We start from the raw sequence: 27,375 nt of genomic DNA, 5'->3' as shown, positions 1-27,375 counted from the left end.
TTTTTGTTTTTTCTTTCTTCTAACACACTATGTAACTTGTGTAATTACTGGTTTGTGACATTTATTGAGACACGAGTCTCTTGAGTGAGATTTTGAAACCCAGATCTCTAATAATTTTTGGAAGGTCTATTTCCTCTTTGTTTTGTAATGCAAAGAAGACAATTTTGAACATTGCAGACATTTCTGATTTGGCACAAGTAACATGCCCTCATATTGAATTTGAACTGCTTAAAAAACATCGGTTAAATAACACTTTTCAAGACTTCCTCCATTAACATTGTTTATCATCAGTTCTAATCCAGTTGGCTTTTGGGCTTGCACACTTGCTTACTCTTATCACTTATCCTGGGCTGTAGAGGGTGTTGTGTGTGCCACCCACATGCCCCCTTCAGGGTCGAGACACCCATTCCACCAGCTTCTGGGAGTGTGAGCTGCTAATGGTTCTCTGGGACTTGCCTTCAGTGTAAAGGAGGTAGCTCACTCAAAGTTAGACCTCTCTCTGGGCACCCCACATCCACTGACTGCTTGAGGTGGGGTACAAAGGCCTAGCCTCCCTGACTCATTTAAAGACAGCTCTGAAGGGCCAGAGCTGAGGCTTTCATTCCAGCTGCATCATAGTGTTTAATCCAACTTTCCTTACCTGACTTGCCCTTTCAGTTGTTCCTAAAACATTCTCCACTAAACTTCCTGCACAAAAACGTTCATCTTAGAGTCTGTTTACCAACCAACTCAACCCAAGACAACTAGAACTAGAAATGGGACTTTAGAGCTGGATTACCCACCAGGTGGCTGGCAGTGAGGAGCCCATCACTGGAAGATAAAGGGTTTGGAGAGCTCCTGGAAGGCTGTAGCAAGATAATTGTTGAAACTTTCACTTGTGGTGAGCTAGGATGGGATACTGAAATGCTGATAGAAGGGAATGCACCGGTGGGAGCAACGTCTCATGCAGCGGAGTGGTCCTGGCGAAGTAGAGACTCTAAGGACAATGGACTTGGATAACTTTCATTGGGTGCTATCAATTAAAGAGAGGCAATCAAAGGCTGAAGGTAACTAACCACTAATTTAAGGTGATGTGGGCTTTCTTACAGCATATAAAGACACTCTTATCTCCTGCAGCTGGAGGGTAGAAAAAGCTGTGGTTCAGGTCCACGCATTAATTATAGGGGTTTTTGAATTTCATATAAAGTTGAACTTGGAATCTGGCAGCTCTGGCACATCAGGGTCAAGGTCCAGGTCAGAGACAGGTGGGACCCTCAAATTTGGAATGAAGACATCTGAGTTGATGCACTTGAGATTCTTCAATCCCTAGATGTCTTCGAACCTACTGGGTCGACAGAAGTAGCCCACTCTATAGACTATTAAAGACTATCATCCCACCCCCAGTTTTACTTAAAAATAATGAAAAGGCCTCTGCCTTACAATACAACACGTATCCCCCTCAGGATCTGTTCCTACCTCCACCCCCCAACCCCCGGGTCAAATAATCAGTTCAAGTTGCATCCTAACCTGGCTGCACAACTATTAGTTCTGTTTAGGGAGGAAAGGTACTGATGGAAGGAGCTGCAGGTATCAGTCAACATTCACTGGCGGGAGAGAAGGGAGTTTATCTGGGACTAGATCCTGATGGCAATGGATCAAGGGTGGCATTTGGAAATGGAAAATTTGTTGGTTGGTAACATTCTGATTTTCTGAGAATTTATTGATATGGTAGGATACAAGACTTAATATACTATCGTGCTGCTCTCAGAAGCTTGAAGAAAGTGATGGCCCACACACAGTGAAGTAGAAATGCCAGAATTGCCACTGCAGACAGTAAACTTCTCCTCTCTAAGACCAAAAGGCTTAGAATAGCGGGCATGAAGAAGCTGGAACACCATGCAAGGGCAGAAAGCCCACCAGCCTACTGGAGTCCACAGGAAGGCTCAGAGGACACTATGCTTCCTGAACAGGTAAGGAACAAATTGGTGAGGGCCGCCAGCCAAGCTGATGGGTCAGTCTGTTAAAAAACTGGGATCCTTGATAGCAATGGGGATGATAAAATCCTGAATAATAGACTCCAGGTGGTGCAATGTTCTCTAAGAGCAACAGAGTAGAATAGCTGCCTTGGGGGTGTGGTATATAGAGAGCCATGGAAATGAGTAATGGAACGTGGTGTCTGGCAACAAGAGAGATGGGTTACCAGCAAGAGTATGGTTCAGTTGAAGCAAGTAAGAGAAATCAAGGATAGCTTATCAGGAGACCGAAGGCACCTGCCTCAATAAAAAATCGTAATTCCCAGGGCGCCTGAGTAGCCCAGTCGGTTAAGTGTCTGCCTTCGGCTCAGGTCATGATCCCGGGGTCCTGGGACTGAGTCCTGCATCGGAGTCCTTGCTCAGCGGGGAGCCTGCTCCTCCCTCTCCCTCTGCCCCCTTCTCATGCTCTGTCTCTATCTCAAATAAGTAAATAAAGTCTTTTTAAAAAAAGTCATAATTCCTTGTTCCATTTTCTCATCGGAACCAGTTTTCAGGACCAGAACCCACTGACTGAATTAAAGACAGATCCTGGGGAGGAAATGTATATGGTAATGAGTTTCCCAGTCTTTCCCCAAAGGAACCTCTGGCATTTACTTGGGTAAATTGTACATTGGGGAAGGGGGAATAACCAGACATTTCAAGGACTGGTAGACACAGGCTCCCAGTAATTGTAATACAGTAATCTAGCAACAGAAGTATCATCATGGCCACCCTGTTAGAGCAGGGATATAGAGCAGGGTTATATGGAGGCCCTCACATGCCCATCAAGTTCACCAGTTTTCCTCCTATAAAACCAGATGGATCCTAGGAGTGGATTCCTACCAGTTCAGCTAAGGAGAAGGTCTAATTGCAGCTGCCTTGCTGGTATCATTACTGGAGTGGATTAATCTCTGGCTCATGGTATAAGGCCATTCATCTGGCAAGTATGTTGTCTTCTATTCTTATTAGGAAAGAGTGCTAGAAGCAGTCTGCATTCATGTGGGGCAAACAACAGTATGCATTTACAGTCTTTCTCTAGCTTTTATGTTAACTCAAGCCCTCTGTCATATTAAAGTCTGAAGGGCCCCAGACCATCTGGAAATTCTGTAAAACATTATATTGGTCTACTATACTGATGACATTATGTTAACTGAACTGATGAGCAAGAAGTGGCAAGTATGTTGGAGGCCTTGGTGAGACATGCATGCCAGTTGGTGAAAGATAAACCCAGTCAGAAGACTACCTTCTCAATGTTGCTTTAGGGGCCCCATGGTCTGAGGCAAGTTGGGCTCTCTTTCCAAAATAAAGAAAAAGATGATTTCTTCTCATTCCTTCCCCTAGTAAGAATGCACTACGATACTGGGTTGGCCTTTTGGGTTTATGGAGACAGCATATTCTATTCTTAGACATAATGCTCAGGCCCATTTGCTGAAGGACATGGAAAGCTACAAGCTTTGAGTGGGGTCCAGAGCAGAGAGGGCTCTATGGCAGGTCCAAGCTGGGCACAGACTTCACAGACCTTGCCCAATTTTAATAGTAAATGAATAAAGGCAGCTTCCATTGCCTGAGAAGCCTTGGTGATCAGGGACTCAGACAGGTTCTGGTTAATTCCATGAGGTAAGTCACTCGAACAACGAAGGTTCTAGTCTACAGTAAGGGAAATGTAGCATGGTTGGTAGAGGAAAGAAATGATGAGTATAGGTTAGGGCCTGAGATCAGCTGCAGGAGCTGGGGCTACAGTTTGTCCTATTACATTCAGACTCCTGAAGAAGCTATTCCTGGAGGGGTAAACCTACTATACAAATCAAATGGATCCAAGTAGTGCAAGGGTTGGACTATAGTGGATGCCATAGTGTGTGCCCTAGAATCTCTTTCAGAACTGAAGAAGGGGTCATCTACTTAGCTGCTGGGTGTGTTGGCCACTGATGGCTAACAGCTGAGCCCCTCCTTGGCAGAAGCTCACATTTAATGACTGGTCAAAGCGCTGGGTCAAAAGCTAGGCAACCTGGCCTTAATGTGATACATCTATGAAAAGCTATCCCAGCTTCAGAGCCCTCCACAGCATCAGATGGGGTCCCTTGCAACTGCATCACCGTTCAACTGTTCCTCTGCCCAAGTCTGTGTCCTCGTTCCCTCACAGGTGCTGTCTCCAAAATCACTCCCTGATACACTTCCTATACACACATATCTATCTCAGATTCTGTTTTCTGGGCAATATGACTCACAACACCAGGAGATTCATGTAATATGTCATTATATTAGATGTTAGATTTGAGGCATTTGGAGATCTGGTGGTAAATGGAATCCTGGTCCAAGTCCATGTCCCATTTGGTCTAGAGTCCACTGCCCCAACCGTGGTCATTCTCTGGTTCCCTAAATGGTTATATGAGCAAACAAAACCTTCCGATTGACTCCCTTACCTGTGGTTCTCTGACCCATAGGAAAGGCCAAGTGCAGTCCTCTGGGATTGCCACCCCTTCCCAATTCACCCATCTCCAGCTCAGATAATCACTCAAAAGCAAAATCTCATCCTGGCCACCTGGCAGAAACTAGTGCCAACCTCAGAGAAGTGTAGGGCTGCTTGGCCAGACCATCTCTTTATTTAATCCATCTCTCGTTGACAATGGACTGCAGTAAATTTAATCAAGGGATAGCTCCAATTATAGCTATTGTGTATATATTGCATCTTTACTTGAAAAAAACCAGTGCAGCCTCTGGCACTCTGTATGCAGCTACTGATAGGGAAAATGCATGTATTTCAGTTCACACCAAGAAGGAGAGGGGTGCCTGAGGGGCTCAGTTGGTTAAAGACGCTGACTCTTGGTTTCAGCTCAGGTCATGATCTTAGGGTCCTGGGATCAAGCCCTGCGTCAGGCTCTGCGCTCAGCGGGGAGTTTACATGAGGATTCTCTCTCTCTCTCCCTCTGCCCCTACTCCCACTTGTGCATGCTCTCTCTTTCTCTCGCTCTAAAATAAATAAATAAATCTTAAAAAAAAGAGGAGATGCTGAAGCAGTTTGCATTTACTTGGAATTCCTGGTCATGCCTCAGACCTGTGTTCTCTCATATTCTTTGTTACAATATAATCCAAAGGTGCCTTGCTTACCTAAACATTCTTCAGAACATCAGGTCTGTCCACTATTTTGTCAATATCATGTTGATTTAGATCTGGAAAAGCAGATGGCAAATACTTTAGATGCTCTGTTAGGACACATGTGCATCAGAAGATGGGAAATAAACCTCAAAAAATCCAAGATCCTGGAATGCTGGTAAAATTTGTGAATTCCAGTCATCTGGAGATATATAAGATGCTTCATAGTGTTGCTATGGTAGACCAGAATGTTCTACAGTGTTTCTGGCAAGCTCTGATAGGAGAATTGAAGAACAGAATCCTTGGGTCCTAAAGCGAGGCCATGCCATCTGCAGCAGAGAACTATTCCTTATTGGAGAAGCAGCCCTTGATATGCTACTGAGCCTTGGTAGAGACTGAGCATTTGACATGGGAAAGCAAATGACCGGAGATTCCCATGATGTCCTGGGTATTTTCACACTCACCAAACCAGGCAGGTGCAGCAGCCATCCATCATACCTGGGAATGTTACATTTGGGACCTGAGTACATCTGGAAAACACAAATAAGTTATATAAGGATGGATGGTCCGTATTCTTGTGCACTTAAAGTCTCTCTTGCCTTTCCTATGGCCTCCTTGATGCTTTCCTGTGACCAGCTGATCAACAGAGCAAAATCTTGGGTCTTGTTCATAAATGGGTTAGCTCCGAAATCTTGCCATTTGTAATGACGTGGATGGAACTAGAGGGTATTATGCTAAACAAAATAAGTCAATCAGAGAAAGACAAGTATCATATGATCTCACCAATATGAGGAATTCTTAATCTCAGGAAACAAACTGAGGGTTGTTGGAGTGGTGGGGGTTGGGAGGGATGGGTGATAGACACTGGGGAGGGTATGTGCTATGGTGAGCGCTGTGAATTGTGTAAGACTGATGAATCACAGACCTGTACCTCTAAAACAATACATTATATGTTAAAAAAAAAAAGAAGATAGTAGGAAGGGAAAAATGAAGGGGGGAAATCGGAGGGGGAGATGAACCATGAGAGACTATGGACTCTGAGAAACAAACTAAGGGTTTTAGCGGGGAGGGGGGTGGAGCGATGGGTTAGCCCGGTGATGGATATTAAGGAGGGCACATATTGAATGGAGCACTGGGTGTTATACGCAAACAACGAATCATAGAACACTACATCAAAAACAAATGATGTAATGTATGATGACTAACATAACATAATAAAATAAAATAAAAAAAATAAAATAAAACTGGTTCTTTGCAAAAAAATAAATAAAAATAAATGGGTTAGCTCTATAAGTTGTACATTTGATATGCTGCTGCATTACATTTCCCCTCAGAGATGCCTCTGAAAGACAGTGGTAAGGGAATGGGGGGATCTTCCCTATGAGCAGAGCTTAGAACAGCATACCTGACATTCAACTCTGCGTGGGGGCTGAAGTAGTTTGAGGCAAGGACATACTCAGATTAATGAGTAGTGGTGAATGATTTAGCTATTTGGTCAGGGGCTTAGGATGGGGAGAGATTGGAATCTCAGGGAGACAAGGAGATCAAGAGAAGAATTGTGGGTACATCCAGGGGGCCATGAGGATCTTTGTGTTCACCTCAATGACCAATTCATTGGAAGGTGGAAGAGGCACCTTCCACACTGGAAGCCCAGAACAATCAAGTGTATAGGATGATTATCCAGTGGAAATAAGCCAGCCCCCCTCCTTGGTCACCTCTGTTCTCGCATTATGGAGCTATGACTATAGTAGTCATGGAGTTGGAGACTGAGGCTGTGCATAGGCCCAAGGACATGGACATCATCATAAGGTTGATCCACCTACTGTCACTGCTGAATGTCAGAGCTGTCAGCAGCTGAGACTGATATCACCTACAAGGAGATCAACCAGCCAACTGCGGGTTGATTGCATTAGAACCCTTCCATCCTGGAAAGAATACTGAGTCATCCCTACTGGAATGATTATGTATTCCAGGTATGTGTTTTCCTTTCCTTTTATTTTTAATTAATTAATTTATTTATTTGATGGAGAGAGACACAGCGAGAGAGGGAACACAAGCAGGGAGAGTGGGAGAGGGAGAAGCAGGCTTCCCGCTGAGCAGGGAGCCCAATGTGGGGCCCGATCCCAGGATCCTGGGATCATGACCCGAGCTGAAGGCAGACGCTTAATGACTGAGCCACCCGGGTGCCCCTCCTTTCCTGTCTTTAGTGCTTCTGCCAGCACCACTCTCTGAAGGTTATCAGTTTTTCTGGTTTATTGTTGTGGGATCTTTGTTACATCACTTTGGACCAAGAGGCCGACTTTACAGGGAAGGAAAGTAAAAATGGGCATAAGACCTTGAGATCCACTGGTTCTTTTGTGCTGCACATCATTCAGAAGTGGCTGGCCTAACAGAACACTGGGATGGTCTCTTAAAGGTGCAGATCAGTTGCTAGCTTACAGATGACACCAGAGAGGTTGATACACTGTCCTTCAAGATAGAGTAAAACCATTAAGCCAATGACTATTATACAGTGACATTTTTCTCAGAGGTAGACTGTATGAGTCTAGGAACCAAGCAGTTGAAGTAGGAATGGCCCTTTTTACCATTACTTTCAGTAACCCACTTGGGGGAACTTGTGCTTCCAGCCCCCGTAACTCTAGGCTCAGCTGGATTCAGTGTCCTGGTCCGAGGGGAGAGACGTTCTGCCAAGGGATGCAATAAGGGTTCCACTGAATCTAAGGTTATGGCTGCTACTTGTTCACCTTGGGTTCCTCATGTGAGCAGACCAGTAGGTAAAGAAAGAAGTTGCCATACTGACAGGGGTAGGTGGCCCTGGTTATCTTGAGGTTGGTTCCTGTGCCATAACACGGGCAGGAAATGTATGTCTGGAATTTCCTGGGATGTTTCTTGGTGCTTCCATTACCAAAACATAACTATAAATGGAAAATTGAAACAGCCGTAGCCTGACAAGAGCATGACCAGGGACTTGGACATACTAGAGAGGAAGGTCTGGGTTTCCTGTTAGGGAAACAACCTAACTGGGCACACTGGCTGGGCAAGCAACGTGGACCAGTTGCCTGAAGGTGAGGAGAATCTAGAATGGATTCTAGACATGGAGATGATAAATATCAGTTGACGACTTGCAACCGACCGTAGCAGAAGGGGCTATTGCTTCCTGTTGTACGTTGTTTCTTTAGGAAGTTGTGACCAGTCACCACCTTGAAGTAACACTGACCAGACAGAGTGAACTTAAAACACAGTATAGGTGGATCTCTGTGGTGCAAGGCCAATGACAAAGCAGACTGTCAGAGCCTTGCTCACATACCTGGGACCTGACCATCTCTGTGTGTTCTGGAATGACTTTTAACTCCCAGTGTCTCTGTTATGCACCAGAGAGCTTTCTTTTTTCTTTTTCTTTTTCTTCCTTCCTTCCTTCTTCTTCTTCTTTTTTTTTTTTTTTTTTGCAAATGCAGGCTGCCTGCTTGCCCAGCAAACCAGAAGAGACCTGGAGAATTAACAGTCCCGCTGGGAGCTGCCCTAAGCAATGACAGATCTTTCTTTACCTACTGGTCTGCTCACATGAGGAACCCAAGGTGAACAAGTAGCAGCCATAACCTTAGATTCAGTGGAACCCTTATTGCATCCCTTGGCAGAACGTCTCTCCCCTCGGACCAGGACACTGAATCCAGCTGAGCCTAGAGTTACGGGGGCTGGAAGCACAAATTCCCCCAAGTGGGTTACTGAAAGTAATGGTAAAAAGGGCCCCTCCTACTTCAACTGCTTGGTTCCTAGACTCATGCAGTCTACCTCTGAGAAAAATGTCACTGTATAATAGTCATTGGCTTAATGGTTTTTTTACTCTACTCAGAAGTCGGTGTACAAATCCTCCAGCTCCCTCATCTGGTGGGTTGGACAAATCGGGGTCATGTATGTTGCACAGTTTCTTAGCCTTTTTGTGCGGGACTGGCTGGCTGCCTGCTGTTTCAGGTGGTTTAATATGCACACTTTATTAGCTGCTTTCTCTGTCTCATTCCCCTACTTCTCTGCAACGGCTGCTTGTGACTTCCATATAAATGACTTCGGCTCAAATCCTATGGCAGGATCTGTCTCTGGGTGAATCCAAGCTAAGATGGCTTCATTTACTGTTCCTACCTTCATCTTCCTTTCACATGACCTCTCACTTATACTTCTCATTTGGGCCCCTATGTCTCCGTTTGGACTATGTTTCTAGGGGCAGCACATCTGCAGTTCCTTCTTCCCTAAAAGGCAATCCAGTCCGCATCACCTTTAGGCTCCAGGGAAAGTGGGCAAACATCATCTGGGGATAACTAAGAGAACAGACCTCAAGGAACTAAGGCAGCTTAACCAAAGCCATGTGGTATTAGCAGTAGAACTGGGAATAGAATGGTTTGCTAAATAAGTTGTGTCTTATCACAGACAAGAGGGTTGGTGTAAGTCTCACCAGCCTGGGAGCACATATGTTAATCTTAGGCCTTCATCTTGCCAGCAGGAACTTAACGTCCTTTAAAGAGTGTGCCAATTATCTCTGAGTGCTTCAAGCTGGCATTCCGGAACTTTCTCAGAAATCATCTCTCAGGGTCCTTTCTCCCTCTGGGGCTCCTGAGGTCAATGTCCACAGCCCTGGAAATGGCCAATGTGTTCCTGACGAGAGTGCCATTGTCTTTGCCAAGGGGCTTGTCTCCCAATGCTCTGGTTTCCCTGGTCAATGAATACAGCCCAGGAATCTTCCATGACTCTTGGCCAGCCATCATGATGATGTCCCTGGTGAGAACATCCATGTTCTCCCCAAGGGGCTGTCTCAGAGGCTCTCTGAGCTGCCACTCCCAGGAGACAGGAATAGGCAACCCAAAATACTGAGTATGGAGCCTCTTCCAGGTCTCTGGGGCTGCTTTGTTTGTACCTGGGCTCTCATCTTCCTCTCTCTTGAGAGGATCTCCTCCAGTTTCTGACCCTTTTGCCCAAATTCCCCAGTAGCCCTGATCCAACAAAAATGTACACGTCCTCTTAAGAACGAACAGCAGTTTTCCTGCACAGTGATGCCTCCGTTCATTTTTAAAGGTAAAATGAAATAAAATCTCTCCAAAGGCAACTAAATACGTGGAGTAGAAAGTGTACTTGACCTATGGATATTTTTCATGATCACACAGAGCATTTCAGTCCCAAGAACCACAGCGGTATCTCAAAAGCTCTTTCTTCTCTAATTAGGGTCTCAGCCACATATTTACATACTCAAATGGCCCCTTGAGTGGCTTTCCGGGAACAAAGTTTCTTCTGAAGGTATCTCCAAGTCTTCCTCTCCTTGTACCCCAAATTCCTTTGAAATGACAGCACTTTTTCTACAGCACCTGCCCCAGCCCACATGGACTTTCTTCATTCCTGTCACGTTTTCAGAGACCTTAGGACCAACTTTCAAGGCATCAGTGGTATGGGCAAGCGGCCGGAGAATGGAATGTCTCCCCTTTAGTGGCGACCATGGAAAGTTCTTCCACATGCAGGAGCGTGAATACTGACTGAGCAGAGCCATGGAGCCCTTTTCATCACACTCATGCCACCTCCTAGTCCGTTTTTAAGCTCAGTTTCACGTTAGCCTCCTGGTGTGGGCTAAGGACAAATGGTCTTTCTCGCTGCAAGTGCGAGACGGTTGCCTGATGCCCCTTAGGAAGGAGGGTGAGATTTTGAGGGTGGTAGAGCCACTCCTCAGAGGGGCCCCCCCTGGAGGCTGGCTCTGGGCAGCTCTCACCAACCACCCCACGGGAAAGTGACCCTCACAAATTCTCCTTCTGCCAGATGTGTTGCTCACTAGACAGTGGCCAGACCACGTGAGGACAACCCGGTGAAAGTCTCCACTTTCCATGTGAGGTTGAAAGCCTTGCCAGAGTCCCTCTCCCAATCCAGACCTCTCTAATAGAAGGGAGCCTTGGGAAAGCTGACTCATCCTGCTTTGCTCAACTTTGCTCTGCCTCCTACTCAGTCATAAATTGCTGCACAGACTGTGCCGGATAAATTGACATTAAGAGTTATTAAAGGAACGAGTCGACAGTTTAGAAAATGTGCATTCACGGCAAGCGTCGGCGGTCCTCTGGAAGAGCCAGGGCAGGGCAGAGTGACTTGGTGAGTCACTGAGCCAGGGCTTGACAGTTCCAAGGGTAGGAAGAAATCCCAGGGCTCAGGGAGGCCCAGCGTGGCCCCTTAAGGAGGCAGCCATAAAGGAACCTGGTGGTGAATCCAGGGAGCCTTGTCTGTGACACTGCGTTTTACGGTCTGGGGGTTAATGTCATGACTTGGGTTTCACACAGGGATTTGTGTATTGAAGGCTTCTTTTAAAACCATTGTTTTTATTTTTGGCAGCGCAGTGGTAATGAAACGTGTTAGGAGTGGTGGTGGGGGAGGTGGGGGGGTGGGGTGGGAGGTGGGGGGATCGTCCCTCCTATCTGTACATGCGCAGCCGGAGTTTCCGGTCTGTTGCGTTTCCCCGGATTTCCGCCCTGCGGGAAGGGGCTGGTTCGTAGGATCACACTCAGCCTGGTGCTTCCCTTGCACACACTTCTCAAACTTGTGCTGTAGGTGCTCCGTAACAATTGTTGGCACGAGAGACTGGGGAGCCGCTTTAAGGGCTGGCCGCTGGCGTCAGGAGGAAGACAGTTACCTGTGACTTGCCATTTACCGTCCAGGGGCGCTGATATATTTGTTAGGGTTTAGTGTAAAATCAGCTGAGACTTGTTTGTGACTTAAGCGGCCAGGATGTAGGGCCCAGGTTTTGGAGAAGGCTTACTTGGGTGTTTTTCCAGATAACTGTGGTTGCCAGTTGAGTGACCTCTGGATAGCAACAGTTAACGTTTAATTACATGTTTGCTGTATGCCAGAGAATGTTCTACAGGCTGTATGTCCATTAACTCATTTAATCTCCAGAGCAACTATTTGAGCTAAGGTCTCTTATGCCTGTGAAACAGACGAGGAAACTGAGGCACATAATAGGCATTAAATACCTTGCCGAGGATCACACAGCTAGCAAGTTATGGAGCTGGCTTCAGAGACTGTGCTTTTAGGCAAGACCCTACAGTGCTGTGTGGCAAATTTTGAACACACACCGCCACACCCCACAACCCCCACCCCCGCCCAGCCACCCACACATACACCCACACAACCACTCACTCATCCATCAAAAATTTAAGTCCCCTTTGGAATAAACATTATATATAATGACTATGTTTTTAAGAAATCTGTTCAATCTACTTTGCCCCTATTCCCGAGCCCCTTCTTGGCTGTCAGACATGGGTAGAGGACACCCACAGTGAATAAAACCTCCGTCTAGGATTTTGAAAGCCATAACGAACGCTAGAAATGATGACAGTAATTTATTCTGCAGAAATCAAGATAGGGACCGACTGGAAATTACATGATTTGCGATATCTTAAAAAAAAAAAAAAAAGACAACACTGAAGTTTGCCCCATGAGAAACTCTCAGAGTGACTTTGTTATGTGGCATTCATACTGGGTAATGTTCATTATGTTCTAAAATTTAATTCATATCTTTATATTCTATTCCTCCAAAAGCTCTGAGAGATGTTTATTGTTCATTAGGGTTTAAGAAGGTATCTGCCAGTCCTACTGAGAAGCTGCCTGAAGCTGCCTGATTTGCATACATGCCTCTGATCTAATTGTATCATCACTGGCTGACCGACCTAGGAAAAGGGACGGCCTGGGTCCAGATCTGGTAACACTGGGTAACTACTGACCTCTTTGGGGCTGTTGCCTCATCTGTACAGGGAAGGGAATGAGTGAGAGGACCTCCAAGGTCTGTCTCAGTTCTAAGAGTCCATGATTCTGATTAGTTTTAGCCACATTTCTGGAAGGCTAACCTTTATACACATTTTTCTTACATGTGTAACAAAACTTTTCATTCTTGGCACTGGGTTTTTGGCATAACAGCATCTTCAGACAAGCCTTCTTATCTTGGAAGATAATATTCAGAAAAAGGGGCGATTTACTTTTTTTTACTTTAGACAAGTTAAAAAATGCTTTCCTCTAGTCTTCCAAATCATTATCTCTTTATACAATTCCTAACTAGTGAGTAGGCAGGGTATCTGGTAGTCAAATAACCTTTAAACATAGAGGACCAACCGATGGCTTCTTCCAGAGGCCGCTCACAGCAATCACTTTGTAGATTAGCAGGTCTTTTAATAGGGATGAAGCGCCGGGGCTGCCTGCTGGTCTCTTGGCACCTGTCCTGGAATTCACTAATGTTGTATTCATATTCTGGATTTGGGTCTTTTGTCCCCCATTACCTCAACACCTCTTTGCTATTAAAAAAAGAATCAATGTCAACAAAAGACAAAAACAACCGGGTGTCAAAACAGTAACAGATTAGTGACTTGGGGTAACAATACAGGCATGCCTCCGAGACACGCAGGTCCTATTCCAGACTACTGCATTGAAGTAAATATCACAATAAGGGGAGTCAAATGAATTTTTTAGTTTCCCAGTTCATACAAAAATTATGTTTGCACTGTGCTGTCATCTGTTAAGTGTGCCATAGTATTGTGTCTAAAAAAAACCAATATACATACAGTAATTAAAAAAATACTTTATTTCTGGGGCACCTGATGTGGCTCAGTCAGTTGAGTGTCCAACTCTTGATTTCAGCTCAGATCATGATCTCAGGGCCCTGATCTCAAGGGCCCAAGATCTCACGGAGCGTGGAGCCTGCTTGTCCCTCTCCCTCTGCTTCTCTCTCTGCTCACGCTCTCTCTCTCTCTCAATCTCTCAAAAAAATAAATAAAATATTTTTAAAAATACTTTATTGCTAAGATAAATGCTAACCATCATCTGAGTATTCAGTGAGTCATAATCTTTCTGCCAGGGAAGGGTCTTGCCTCGATGTTGATCTGCTGACTGATCAGAGTGGTGAAGCCTGTGGTGGCTGTGGCAGTTTCTTAAAATAAGACAACACTGAGGGGTGCCTGGGTGGCTCAGTCAGTTGGGCGTCTTCCTTCAGCTCAGGTCATGATCCTGGGGTCCCTGGATCAAGCCCCACATTGGGCTCCCTGCTCAGCGAGGAGTCTGCTTCTCCCTCTGCTCCTCCCTCCAGCTTGTGTTCTCTTTCTCTCCCTCTCTCTCTCAAATAAATAAATAAAAATCTTAAAAAAAAATAAAACAACACTGAAGTTTACCCTATCAATCAACACTTTCTTTCACCTGAATGCTTAGAGGCCATTGTAGGGTTATTAATTGGCCTCATTTCAATATTGTTGTGTTTCAGGGTATAAGGAGGCCCAAGGAGAGGGAGAGAGATGGGGGAATGGCTTGTTGGTGGAGTAGTCAGAACACACACAACATTTATCGATTACATTTGCCATCTTAGGTGGCCTTAGGTTACAGTGCCCCAAAGCAATAACAGTAATAACATCGAAGATCACTGATCACAAATCACCATAACAAATGTAGTAATAGTGAAAGAGTTTGAAATATTACAAGAATTACCAAAATGGGACAGAGACATGAATACAGAGCATAATAAAACAAGGTATGCCTATAATATGTGCCAACATCTCTTGGAGACTTAGGGTTCATCAGGCACAGTTTTAAATGCTTTGTATATGTTGACTCATCTGGTTTTCTTTGAGGTAAGCTTTATTTTACAGTTCCTCTGTAACTTGACCAAGATCACACAGCTAGTAGTTTTCAGAATTTTGGCTTTTAATACTGGGTGTGGGATAGGGGGAGGGAAGGATCCTGCTAAAGGATAAAGTGCATCTCAACAGATTGGGAAGACTTTATTTGGAGGGAGATTTGCCAACTGGATTCTAATAATTATACATTAACATTTACTGGGGAGAAATGTATGGAAAATATTTCTAAATCCGGGATGTTTCAGAATGGAAGGCATATATGATACTTTCATTTGTTCATTTGCTATGAAAATATTCGTGTAGTATTGCTCTGTACCAGGAGACTTCTGGGTGCTTTAGAAGAAAGAAGCCTGAAGACAGAGGAGATGCCTGTGCTTCCAGATATAGAAAAAAAGAGCCAAGTGATTAGGAAACATTTCTGGCCTTAGCTGATTTCATATAAATGCATAGAGTATGAAAAATAACAAGACCTTAAAGATTAGGAAACAACTAGACAACTATGGTCTTACCTATGTGACCAAGATGGGGTGGGCTAAGACAGGCAAGTGGGATAGTGGCTTCCGAAGAAAGAGATCTGGTAGGAGGCAGGTGATGTTATCAGAATATTGAGAGAGGTGACCATACTGGTTTTGTCGGTTATGGTAGTTCGCTGTCAGGAAACCGTCTTTTATGCACCCGGAAAAAAAAACACAACAGAATGTGTAATGGGATCCCATGGCCCAGAGATGATAAAGGAAAGAATTAAAGATGTAGAGACTTCTCCAACAAACTTAAGCAATTAGACGCTGCCATTCCATGAAAAAGAGTTTGGTAGGCAGGTAAAGAAACTGTGGAGTCATACAGGGAGATCAGTTTCTCTCCAGTGATCTTGGCCACGTTTTATAAGGGATGAGGTGGATGATATAAACTAATCTGAATATCAAAAAGCAAAAGTCCAGAATGATCTCCATGGAAATGGATAGCAATATATATATACATATATATATTAGATTTTATTTATTTATTTGAGAGAGAGAGACAGAGATAGTGAGAGAGAGCGCAAGTGGGGAGGAGAGGGAGAAGCAAGCTCCCCGCAGAGCAGGGAGCCCAATGCAGGGCTCGATCCCAGGACCCCAGGATCACGACCTGAGCTGAAGGCAGGCGCTTAACCGACTGAGCCACCCAGGCACCCACAAAAAATATATTTTAATTATAACTGTAGTAAGAAGAAAATGAGGGACATGTGGTCTCCACGGCGTTCTGTAGGCAATAAAACGGAAGCAACACGATCAGTTAGGTAGAATCCTAGCTCTTTGATTAACCATACTCAGGCAGCATGGATTAAAAGATTGAAAAGTAGAGCAAGGGCTTAAAACGTATCCCTCCCCTCATGGCCCCGTTCTTGGCCCTGCCTTATTCAACATTTCAAATTGAAATTTTAAATACAAAATGTAAAATATGCATTAGAGAGGAAAGAACAGTATAAGTCTCCATTTATCCAACACCCAGATTCTAGACATTCTGAAGCTACACTGGCTTCATTTACCTTCCATTTTTCTCTGCTGAAGTCTTCTACAGCAAATTTCAGAAAGCATATTATGTTATCCCTGTGCAATTCACTGGGAATTTCTAAAGACTGAACCTTTTCTTTCATAACATAATAACACTATCACAGAGAAGGTAACAATTATCCCTTGGTACCTTCTAATATCTCGATTGTCTCAAAATGGTTTTTTATTGTTGGTTTTTCAAACAGGGATCAAAACAAGGTCCTGACATCACATTTGGCTATTATGTCTCTTAGGTCTCTTTTACTCAAGAGCAGCTCCCCCTGCCACCCCTGCCCCCTTTTTTAGTCAGTTGCTTGTTAAAGAAACTAGGTTAGTTGTCCTGTGGAAGGCCCAGATTCTAGATCTGGCTGTTTTCTTTCTTGCGGTGTCATTTAGCTTATTCATCACATTCCCTGGAACTTCCAGTTACCTTGATTAGACTCAGGTTAATTTTATGTTTTTAGGAACAATACTTCATAGGTGGGAGGGTGTACATCATACGGCATCACACAGGGGCCTGTTCACCTCCCTCACTTTAGTGTTCCTAACTTAGGTAGACAGATTCAGATGGTGACAGCCAGTCCTTTCAATATGAAGTTCCCCATTGATAGGGTGATGATAGCAGTTTTCCTGGATTAATCCCAGATTATGACCGTTCTGCTGGCGTTCTGACCAGTTTATCATTTGTTCTTGATTTTTCATTTTTAAACAAACTGTTGTTATCAAGACTTGCATTAAAATAAGCCAAGATGGATTTGGTAGACCTCTACTTCGCAGTTCAGCTCCTGCTATACTTTCATCTAGAAGTTCGTGGTACATGCATGGGGTAAACACAATTTTCCCTTTAACAAGTGGTTAATCTGAAAGGTGATGAGCAATAACCATTTCCTGATGTAATCTAACTAGCTGCTCTCTTTCAAGGACAGCACACGGGGTGTTTGTTGATAAAACAAAGTTTGCTCAGATACAATTGACCAGGGACAGCTAACTCTGTCCAGTTTCAGTTGGAGGCGGGACATTTATTCAATGTTGCTGCCCTCATCGGGCACTTGGTGTACTAGACACTTGTCACTGCAAGACTCATGAAGCCACCAGACTGTCAGTGTGGGCGTTGGGAAATGTAGGAAATTATGGGATAGGTATACAAAATTGTACGTGGGAAGAAGAGGTTGAGCTGTCCTGCCATGGGGGTGCACAGGAAGTAGGCTGAATGCTCTTGCATTATCATTTACTCTACGGTTACATGGCTACAGTTACTTATTTGTTTCTGATAAACATTCTTGCTAGCAAAAATCTAAAAAAGATAGTAGTCTATGTTTAGTGGAAAGTTAAGTAATAAAATTCTGCTTCTTAAGTAAGTCGATGGTGAATGTGTAACTTTGCTCCAAAATGTTTATCAGTATTTACCACCCACCACAGGGTGCATAGTGACATTACTGACCACATGAGAACCAGAAGATACAAACCTCATGAAGAAGCTTCACAGATTAGTAGTTATTTTAAGAAGACCATGCCTCACGATGACGACTTAATGTATCTGCAGTGGCAGAAGGTGCTTCTACCCATCAATCAATGATGACTTTTCATTTAGATCAAAACACAATTATTTTAGGTTAATTTTGCTCATTTTCAATCCCCACCCCTTTTTTTTTGTTTATCTATGAAAAGTGAAATACTAGCTATTAAGGTCTTCATGCCATTACCAGAAGAACTTCATAAATAGCAAAGCCTGATTCATATTAATGTCATGAGAGCCTTCAAACAGAAGTCACTTAATTCCCATGATGTTTGTGTTGTTTCATCTGCTTTGTGGAATAAAAATGAAGTTTCTAGAAGTTCATTCTGTTGAAGGGAACATTATTGTGACTGCTATTATAAATTCAGATATAAAGTTAACAGAGATAAAATTATTATTATTTTTTTTTTAATTTTTTTTTGAGATAAAATTATTTTTATGGTGATAATGACAAATATAAGTTTTGATGGGGCCAAGTATTGTAAAAACTGTTTTTACTAAATTAAGAAAGTTAAAGAGTATAAATACACTTGTGATTCATTGTGATGCACACATAATTTATGGTTTCATCCAACCACGCTGCAATAGTTTACTAATCAAAACAGAGGCTGTAATTGTCAAAATTTACAAATATTTACACATTTATCACAGTTCTTATAATTGAGTGATAAAATTTTTGTGATGAAGTAATTTTTGTATTTATCAAAACATAATGAATATTTGTTTCATTCAAAACAATTATTTTAAATGGTAGAACATGTTTCCTCTCTTTGCTGCCAACTATGAGCTATAGTCTAGGTATGCACATGCCTTTGAAGAATGACTTTGTAAACCAACATATGGCATTGAACTTTCTATAAAAGATTCTGATAAATTTTGATTGTATTTTGTTCAAAATCAGTTGGGATTTTTTAAATTAGAATATTGAAAGGATGAAACCTCAAAGACTTCAGATTTGAAGCTTTTGGTGAATTTTCATGATTGAGAAAAGAGCTTGTGAAGAGCAAGGCATTAAAAATTATTTCTATAAAAATCAAGGGAAAAGCAGAACAAATTAAACAATAGTAGAACAAACTACATTTAAAATTTAATTTTGAATTTTTATAATTGCACCTTAGAATACATTAAACTGTGGGAAGAATTCCTTGATGGAACTTTTACTTTAATTAAAAACTTATGTTCTGTATTGGAATCGAATGAGTTCAGAAGGTTCTGATGTTGCAGCACCATTTGGTGAAGGCTTGGAAATAATAATAGAGGCAATGCATTAAATGAGTTTTGTCTTATAGAAATATTTGTTAAAAAATAGAGGCAAAGGCAATTCTTTTATTTTTATTTTTTAATTTATTTTTTAAATTCAGGTTGTTAACATATAGTGTATTACTAGTTTCAGGGGTAGAATTTAGTGGTTCATCAGTCGCATAAAAGGCAATCCTCTTAAAAATATTTGGGCTACAATATTTATACATTTCGAGATAAAGAACATTAGAGAATGGATGAAGTGCTCTGCATGTCTAAAACTGGGTGCTAGCAGAAGGGGAGGCACATCCATGCCCTTAATCCGTGTCTCTTCATGTAAGGACACGTTATCTCTGCATGGCATGGACTGGTTACTCCAGGTGATGAGTCCATATTGGAGGCTCAGTGTTGGCCTCTGTTTGGGGCAGGTTAGGGACTCAGGGGTTGTGGTAGCCAGGTAAGACTTGTTGAAAGGAACACTGTGTTAGGAAGCCTCTATGGAGCAAGCTCTGGGGCGGCTGACTGACACGCAGAGAAGGGGCTATCTTTTCCACCTGATTAATGAGAACTTCCCCTGCCACGGATGTCTCTGGCAGACATGTGCATGGGACATAAACATCTTCATGCTCTATAATCGCTCTGAAAGATCCACCCACACATCTCTACCCCAGACTTGTCACCAATTTTCCAGGTCTCTGAGCAAGCAGCCAAACCATTAGCCATTGCTTATAAATCATTATAGATTTGTTTCCCAGGCCATTTCTCCTTCTGCGGGAAGTGGATGACCAGATGTACCATTTGAAATTCTGCCCACCGGGGTAATTTCCTTCATCACTGCCTTTCAGAACCATCCCTGAGTGTGATGTAGTGGTGTAGGCATCCACTTCTGGCTGGTGCCAACATATCATGCTGATTCATCTGTAGACAAGGTCTGTGCTTTTCTGATTACTGGACGTAATAAACTCACTCAGAGGCCATGGGTGTGGGTTAAGGGGGAGGTGGTAAAGCGGTAGGAACAGGAGCCTTGGGAACTGGAGCCTGAACTTTCCAGACCTGTTTGGTCTTGCTCTCATACATGCCACTTCCAATTTATAATGGAATGTTGCCGTGCATGTCCAGTTTGGTAGTTTGGTGGATTTCATTCATGATGGATACTCAATACAATGGACAGTTGGGTTGCCCAGTCAACTTGGTGAGGTGTGAAGTCTCTACCAGGGGCTATGAGCCAGCTTTTAAGAATGGAGAATAGTTGTCAGCAGAGGAAGGCATTGGGCTTTGCCAATCACGCTGACGAGCTCCATTGACACTTTCATACCGTTGGGTCTGTTGATAATGAAAGTTTAGTGGCAGAGCACCTTGCACAACAGCCCAAACATGTTGAAGAACTCTGTTTTGTTTTCGGCTTGACCAAAAACTGGCAGCCTATGGGTTCCTTGGTAAATGAACTATAGCAGCACCTACCTGTATATGGTATATATTGCTTCCAAAACCAAAAGAGGGCCACCAGATGTCATGTTTCTTTCTTTGTGGTATATGGTTCAAGGGGAAGTGACTTGGTTCTTACTTTAGAGGGAAATCCCCACACAGTCCACTCGACTCCATTGTACCCCTGGAAGCTTCGATATTGCAGGCCTACATAATCTTTCATGGGGACTATCTCCAACCGCTGACATGTGGATGTCTTATTTAGACTTCAAGGGGGCTTGATACGACCTGCTCACAAGACCAATTAGTTAATTGTCATCAGTGTAAAGGACCAGCATGATGTTTTATGAGCTATTGAGAAGATTATAACCCCTCTAAACTATATATATACACATGCATATTAGATAGATAGACAGATGATAGATAGATGAGTCCTGGGGGTAAGGAGTAGGGTAAATGTAAGTATTGGCCCTGCCAGCAAGGTAAGAAATAGAACTACAGCTGTGCTTGTCATTACCACATCTGATTAAGTTTGCCATAATGCATAGTAATTCTTCATGACCCATTTGACCTTTGCTGTAGCCGAAAGTATGAGTCCTTAGGGATGTGATAGGAATCACCACCCCTTTGTCTCTCGTATCTTTGATGGTAGCACCATTGGTCTTTGTCATCCTCTGGAAATGTCTTGCTTCTGCTTTGCTCTCTTGACTGAGAATGAGTTTTAGGGAGGAGAGGATAGTTCCTGGGATTTCCACTTGGCTCTTCCTACCTAAACAGCCTTCACTTCACAGATTAGGAAGCTAGTGGAGAGCTTTTGCTAGTTGCTCTGTGTATCTATTTCCACTGTACATCAGGAACTAGGGATAGAGCTACCAAGTGGGTCCACAGTTCTACTGGCCCTACTGTTGGGTGGACACAACCCCTTCTAACCCTGACCTCCGTAAGACCCTATTTAATTGGTGGCCCACAGTAGAATTTTGGGTTTCTGTACGGTCAGTGGATGCGTAACTGGGAAATCTGAATGAGGCTTATGGATTGCACTAATACCAGTTTCTTGACTTTGTTATTGTACTGAAATTGTAGAAGATGTTAACAGTGGGCAAGGGGGAAGGTGTTTGGAACTTCTGTGTGTATTTCTCTGTAACCTCTTGTGAATCTACAATTATTTCAAAACAAACAAACATTTAAAAAATATAGTTGTAGGGCACTTGGGTGGCTCAGTTGGTTAAGCGTCTGCCTTTGGCTCAGGTCATGATCCCCGGGTCCTGGGATCGAGTCCCACGCCCGGCTCCTGGCTCAGCGGGAAGCCTGCTTCTCCCTCTGCCTCCCTCTCTCTATCTCTCTGTCTCTCATGAATAAATAAAGACAACCTAAATAAATAAATAAAATATAGTTGTAAAACTGCTTCCTTTGCTAGGTTGTTGAGAGGATCAGAGAAAAATGAATCGAGTACAATGTATGGGGTAGTTTTTTTAATCAATTATAGCCACACAAACACAAACATATATACCCACCTGCATTTATGACATTCCTAGTCCCCTACCAGTGAGACATGAGCTTAGAGCAACTAAAGTTGCTCTTGTTGCCATTACCTTATTCATTATAGTTATTTTCTGGTTGGTTTTATGGATCTTGTAAAACTAGTTTTGAATGAAATATGTATCCTTACTTTTTCCATCTTAATTTTTAAGAGCGCATATATCCTTCAGTTGCTAAGTAACACGCCTATAATGTGTTCTCACAGTGGTTCCATCTGAATAACTTCTGTAATCACTTAGGAGATTGCTTTAATAGTGTATCATCTTAAATGGTAAGAAATGACTAATTCTAGGCTGTTTGGAGAAAACTGACTGAAGTATTTCCTCAAAGGCAGGAGGTTCAGCAGCCAAGGAACATTAGGACGAAGCACGTGATCTACGCCTCGCTTGCCGCAGGTCTCCTTCACAAGTGCATCACTGTCTTTCGTGCCTCCAGATGGAACACACACTCACCAGGAACTTTTTAAAGTTCCAAAGAGCCAACAGATCCAGACGGGGAGATTTTTAAAAAGGAGTATTTTGCTCTAGTGAATTGAAAAATTGCATTGATCCCCGCCATAAATGCAGCATGATGCAGAAGTTAGGCAGTATTGCTCTCGTTCTATCAGGGCAGAAACACCAGCAGAGTGGAAACAGGGAAATAGCACGGCTGTCCTGATTGAGGGGGAACACCTGACAAGACACCCAGCAGTTTGGTTGCAGGAGCCCCTCTGTGATATCACCTTCTTCTGCTTTTTTACACAAGGGTCCTGGAACAGGTGGCCAGGTGCTCAGAAACATGCTCATTTGAGCTGGGGACCCAGAGCATGGAACCTCTGATTTTGAACCCCAAAGCATGGGCCAGGTTTGTGTGGCTCCCATGGGTAGATTTTACCTCAGTCCTGAGCATCTTATCGAAGCCATGGTCCAGGGCGGTGTGTATAAGCAGCACAGCACACATCCATGTCCCTCCTACTCTGAAGAGAGTGGGTCCCTTAACTTTCCTTCCCTTCTGTTGACTGATTTCCTTCCTCTATCACCAGACTTTTAGAAAGACCAGTGCTGCTTGCAATGTCTACCCTTCCTGGCCCCACATTTTCTCTTCATCTCATTGTAGTCTGGATCCTTACCCTCCTCCCCAAGTAATCGCTAAACTGCTCTTCCTGAGGTCAGCTGTGACATCCTAAATGCCAGATCCCTGTCCCATTTTCAGCCCTCCACCTGAAGGACGTCCCTGCTATGTTTGACATGAGACATGGTCTCCTCCTTGCAGCTTGCTTCTCCAAAGGCTTTGGCTCTTCTCTCTTGGTCTGTCGGTCAGCCTCCTCTCCTAATTCTCCTGTTCCTCTCCCTGTTTCTTCTTGGTCCCCTTCGCCGATCCTCTTCTTTCCACCTCTGTAATGTTGGTGTCCTAGAGGATTAATTTTTTAGTTCTTCCTTCTTTTACCTCTGTTCTGCCATCCCTTCCCCTTCCCCCAAGTCCAGAGTCATCTTACCCACCTTACTTGGTGCTGCACACTATGCTAGTGCTGGAAATACAGAGATGAATACTTTGTACCATGGTGTAAATTTGGACAATGAGTGGGGTGGGGGGATTCAATTCCACGCGATGGGAAGGAACAGAGAGTACAACACACTGGAGTATTTACCATGTTGCATAATCCTTAGAAGTGAGGGTCTGTCGGGCCTAAGCCATGGCCTTCCAGAAGAAAGGGTGTGTGTGTGTGTGTGTGTGTGTGTGTGTGTGTGTGTGTGTGTGATGTAACATGCATGTGTGCCCAGAAGCCTTGCACAGCCGAGGAGCTGTTCCACTCTAAGAAGGGGACCTTATCTTGCTCAGGCAGTGCTTTAAAGTTACCAGAAGATTCGTTGGGGAAGCTGGCTTTGCCCCAGCTTGCAGATGAGTCACCGATTCTTCAAATTCCCCCTTTGAACTCTACACTCAGGGTCCCAAAGTATTTTTGTGTCTCCAAGGGCGATTTCAAAAATATTTAACAAAGACATCAACACAGCTCAATCAGAATGAATGATTGAGCAAGATTCCTGAGGTGCCCTTCTGTGCCATAAGGTGAATCCTTTAGAGACTTTAGATCATAGGGAAGTGTGTGTGTGCACACGCGTGTGTGTATGCGTGCACATGTAGGGTGTCCTGAAGGAGAGGCTGAGCAGCTGAGGCAGAAAGGAGGGGATTTGAGGAGGTCTTGGGACAGTGCAATTTCCCAACTCTATGAAGGTATTTTAATATATTAACGTCCTGTATGGCCATAGAGAGGCAATCCTACCTTCCTCCTGAGACTGTAAATTCTCTGAGAGCAGACTTACTTTTAAGGTCAGCTGATGAGCACCCTTAATTTCCCCTTTGCCATGTAACCCAACATATTTACACATTCTGGTAATAAGATGTGGACATTTTTTGGGGGTGGGTGTGTGCGTTATTTTGCCTAATATATGCACCCATGAGACAAAAGACAAGACCAAACCCATAAGTCTCCTAACAATGTGAATGGCTAAAGCTTAGGATACATTTCCTGTGAAATACTGTAAAGTGTCATATAGCAAGCGACACACACAATCAGTAAATATTATCCACTTGGAAAATTCCCTTGCATGACTCAAAAGTAATCTGGTAGATCCTAACCCTGATGATCAAGACATGAAAAAATTGGTAAAGTTGTTCTATAAATAAGAGATAGGAAAAAGCAGTTTCTTTAAAAGTATGTGTATAAGTAATGCATTAAATATTTTGACTGCATCCTTAAGGGTTCTGTGTTTGAGTTGGCCTAAACACTTTTTAAAGATATTTTTTGTTGGAAAGCAGGATTCTCTGATAGTGTGGTCACCCTGTATTTGGGCATATATGATAAATATTTCTTTATTTAATATTTAATATATACTCAAAATAAAAATTTAAATGGTTAGGAGAGTAAATGGTAAAAAAATAAAGGGTTGTGTGTGTGTCCTGATCCACCCCAGTCCTACCCTCCAGAATTAACTACTATTAATAGTTTCTTGTGTATCTTTCCAGAAATGTTCTGCCTATAGGCTTACATGATCTGGCTCCTGTTTACTTCTTGTAATACTCTTCACTTGCTCTCTGCTCCAGCCACTCTGCCTGCTTTTTGTTTTGCGAAAACATCTGGATCATTCCTGAAGTCCCAGGACCTTTGCACTTTCCATTTCTCTTCCTGGAATGTCTTCTTTCAGATCTCTGCATGACTAGCTCTGTCTCCTCTTCCAGGGACCAGCTCAAAATCCCTTCCTCAGTGAAGCTTATCCTGCCCCCTTAAACCCTGCTATCACATAATCCTGTTTGTGTTTGTCAGCTTGGGTGGCCATAACTAAAATACTATAGGCTGGTTGACTTAAATGGCAGGAATTTATTTTGTCACCCTTCTGGAGGCTGGAAAGTCCAAGATCAAGGTGCTGGCCAATTCAGTTCCCCAGTAAAGGCTCTTCTCCTGCCTTATAGACCTTCTCACTCTGTCCTCACCTGGCCAGGGGATGGGGGTGGTGGGATGGTTGGGGGGTTGTGGGGAGAAGGAGGAAAAGCAAAGCAAGCACTCTGGGGTCTCTTCTTATAAGGGCACTAATCAGCTCACGAGGGTTCCACCCTCATGACCTCATTTAAACCTATAACTTTTCAAAGTCTCCACCTCCAAATACCATCCACTGGGGCAGGGGGAGGGCTTCATTGTAAAAATCTTGGGGGGACTCAATTCAGCTCATAGCACCATATTAGTCTTCAGAGAACACAGAACATTTCTAGTGGAAATTAGCATCTAGTGTTTTGCTGTTCGTAGCACAAGCCCATCTAAAGAACACAGACCTCACCAGGAGGACCCTGTCAGTCTTTCTCAATGCTTCCCTCTTTGAGCCTCCATGAGATGTTCCAGAATAGTGCCAGCCCTTAGAAGAAACTAGTGACTGGTTTTACTGACAGGTTTGCCAACAAGATTATCTCAGAATCTCTTGACTACTTGTAGGCTTTGTCTCGCTTTCTCCACAAAAGATTAAAAGGAATTATAGTAAGTACAAGTAGGAGTTGAGCGCTCCTGATACTGGAAGCACTCAAGCACAGCATTGCTCTTCAGAGCTGTGTCAAAGTTCATAAAGTAAAGGCGTTTGCACGGTTGACATCCCAAGACACTGCTCGCCTGGCTGACCACATGAAAAATGAGTGCTGAGGATTTTTAACTTGGTGGCAAATTCACATGATGATGAAGACACAGAGGCTCAGAGAGTGTAAGTGACAAACTCAAGGTCTCCCAGAGTGTTACAGAGGAGCTGGGCTTAGAATCCAGGGCTGGTCTCGATGGAGAGCTTCTTTAGGACAGACCCGTGGTCTCTTCCCCTTTCAGTCAAATAGCTGTCAAATAGCCGGTCAGCCACCACTCAGATGCAGTCCCAGGCAATTGGCATCACAGACCACTCCTTGCCACCCAGAGGAAGTGGGACAGAAAAGTGGGACCACCCAGGAAGTGGGACCCCAGATGGGTCCCCAGGGTATGCGTCCACTCGTTGCTGAGTTGCTGGGTAGAGGCAGGCCTGAGTTCTGGGTTTGTGATCAGAGCCCAGAGGACCTTATTCCCTTGGGTAGCTATGAACATGAGGTTATGGCAGGAAAATCTGAACATAATGAAGAGCAAAGGAGTGAATTGAACCAGGATGGTCAATCCAGCAGATTGGTAGGGCCCACTAGAAATTCATGAGGCCCTCTCTCAGGGTCTGCCTCAGTGAATTTTCACCACCTCTGTGAAAACACAGACATACATTAGAGAATAACCTTTTTAAAATTTGCAAGTAACTAGCAAATGGAGAGCAGGTTGCATTCTGTACCGATTTGTTTTTAGGAGAGTAAAACCTACAAACCAAGCAAAAGATACCTTTCTCAAGAGCATTCTCCTCAGCTGAAATGCACAATGAGAAAGGAATGAAGTGTGAATTTAATCCAAAGCTTTGGGAAAGCCTCTCAGCCTTGGGAGAGCAGCCTAAGTGTCTTAAGATAAACAAGGACTAGGTTTTGAAAAGCCTCCTGGGGCTTTTTGCAGTCAGGTACAGTCACATGAAATTCCTGAGACCTCTGACAGGCTCTATTGTGTGGACACCCGAAAAACTGGGGCACTTCCAGACCTAGAAGGAACTGAGCATTGAAGCGACCGTTGTCCTCCTCAGGCTTCCCTGCACGTCTAAGGTGGCGGAGCCCTACCGCGGGGCAATAGTAAATAAAGCTCCTGGCTTCTGGGGCCTCTGATGCGTGTCTGATATGACACCCTGCTTACTGCTGATGGTACCCCACACCCACCAAAGTGCTTTCCTTTGCTTTCCACCAAGGATTTTCACGCTCACCCCATTATGAACACAGAAAAGGGAAAACATGACAACAGAGGGGGTGGGAGGGCGTGTTAGTCCATTTGGACTGCTCTAACAGATTATCAC

The 27,375-nt window shown here is 43.7% G+C and overlaps 1 long non-coding RNA gene across 3 annotated transcripts in view; it reads left to right on the top strand.

Moving 5' to 3' along the window:
* The window catches only part of LOC112826885 (uncharacterized), a 71,032-nt gene extending 47,346 nt beyond the window's left edge, over positions 1–23,686 (top strand). Inside the window, exons 1-3 of one of the 3 annotated variants that reach the window (XR_012378825.1) lie at positions 11,090–11,195; positions 12,666–12,808; positions 22,292–23,686. This is a non-coding gene — a long non-coding RNA (uncharacterized lncRNA). Of the gene's footprint in view, positions 1–1,711; positions 1,944–11,089; positions 11,196–12,665; positions 12,809–22,291 lie in introns of those variants that run through there. The other 2 variants (XR_012378824.1, XR_003209075.2) reach the window with 2 other exon arrangements.
* Positions 23,687–27,375: the final 3,689 nt, after the last annotated feature.

The sequence above is a fragment of the Callorhinus ursinus genome, unplaced genomic scaffold (assembly GCF_003265705.2).
Source record: "Callorhinus ursinus isolate GAN/ISIS: 27379988/994484 unplaced genomic scaffold, GSC_fseal_2.0 scaffold7, whole genome shotgun sequence".
Lineage (NCBI taxonomy): Eukaryota > Metazoa > Chordata > Mammalia > Carnivora > Otariidae > Callorhinus > Callorhinus ursinus.
The sequence above is the reverse complement of the archived record's forward strand: the minus strand, read 5'-3'. Positions and strand labels throughout refer to the sequence as shown.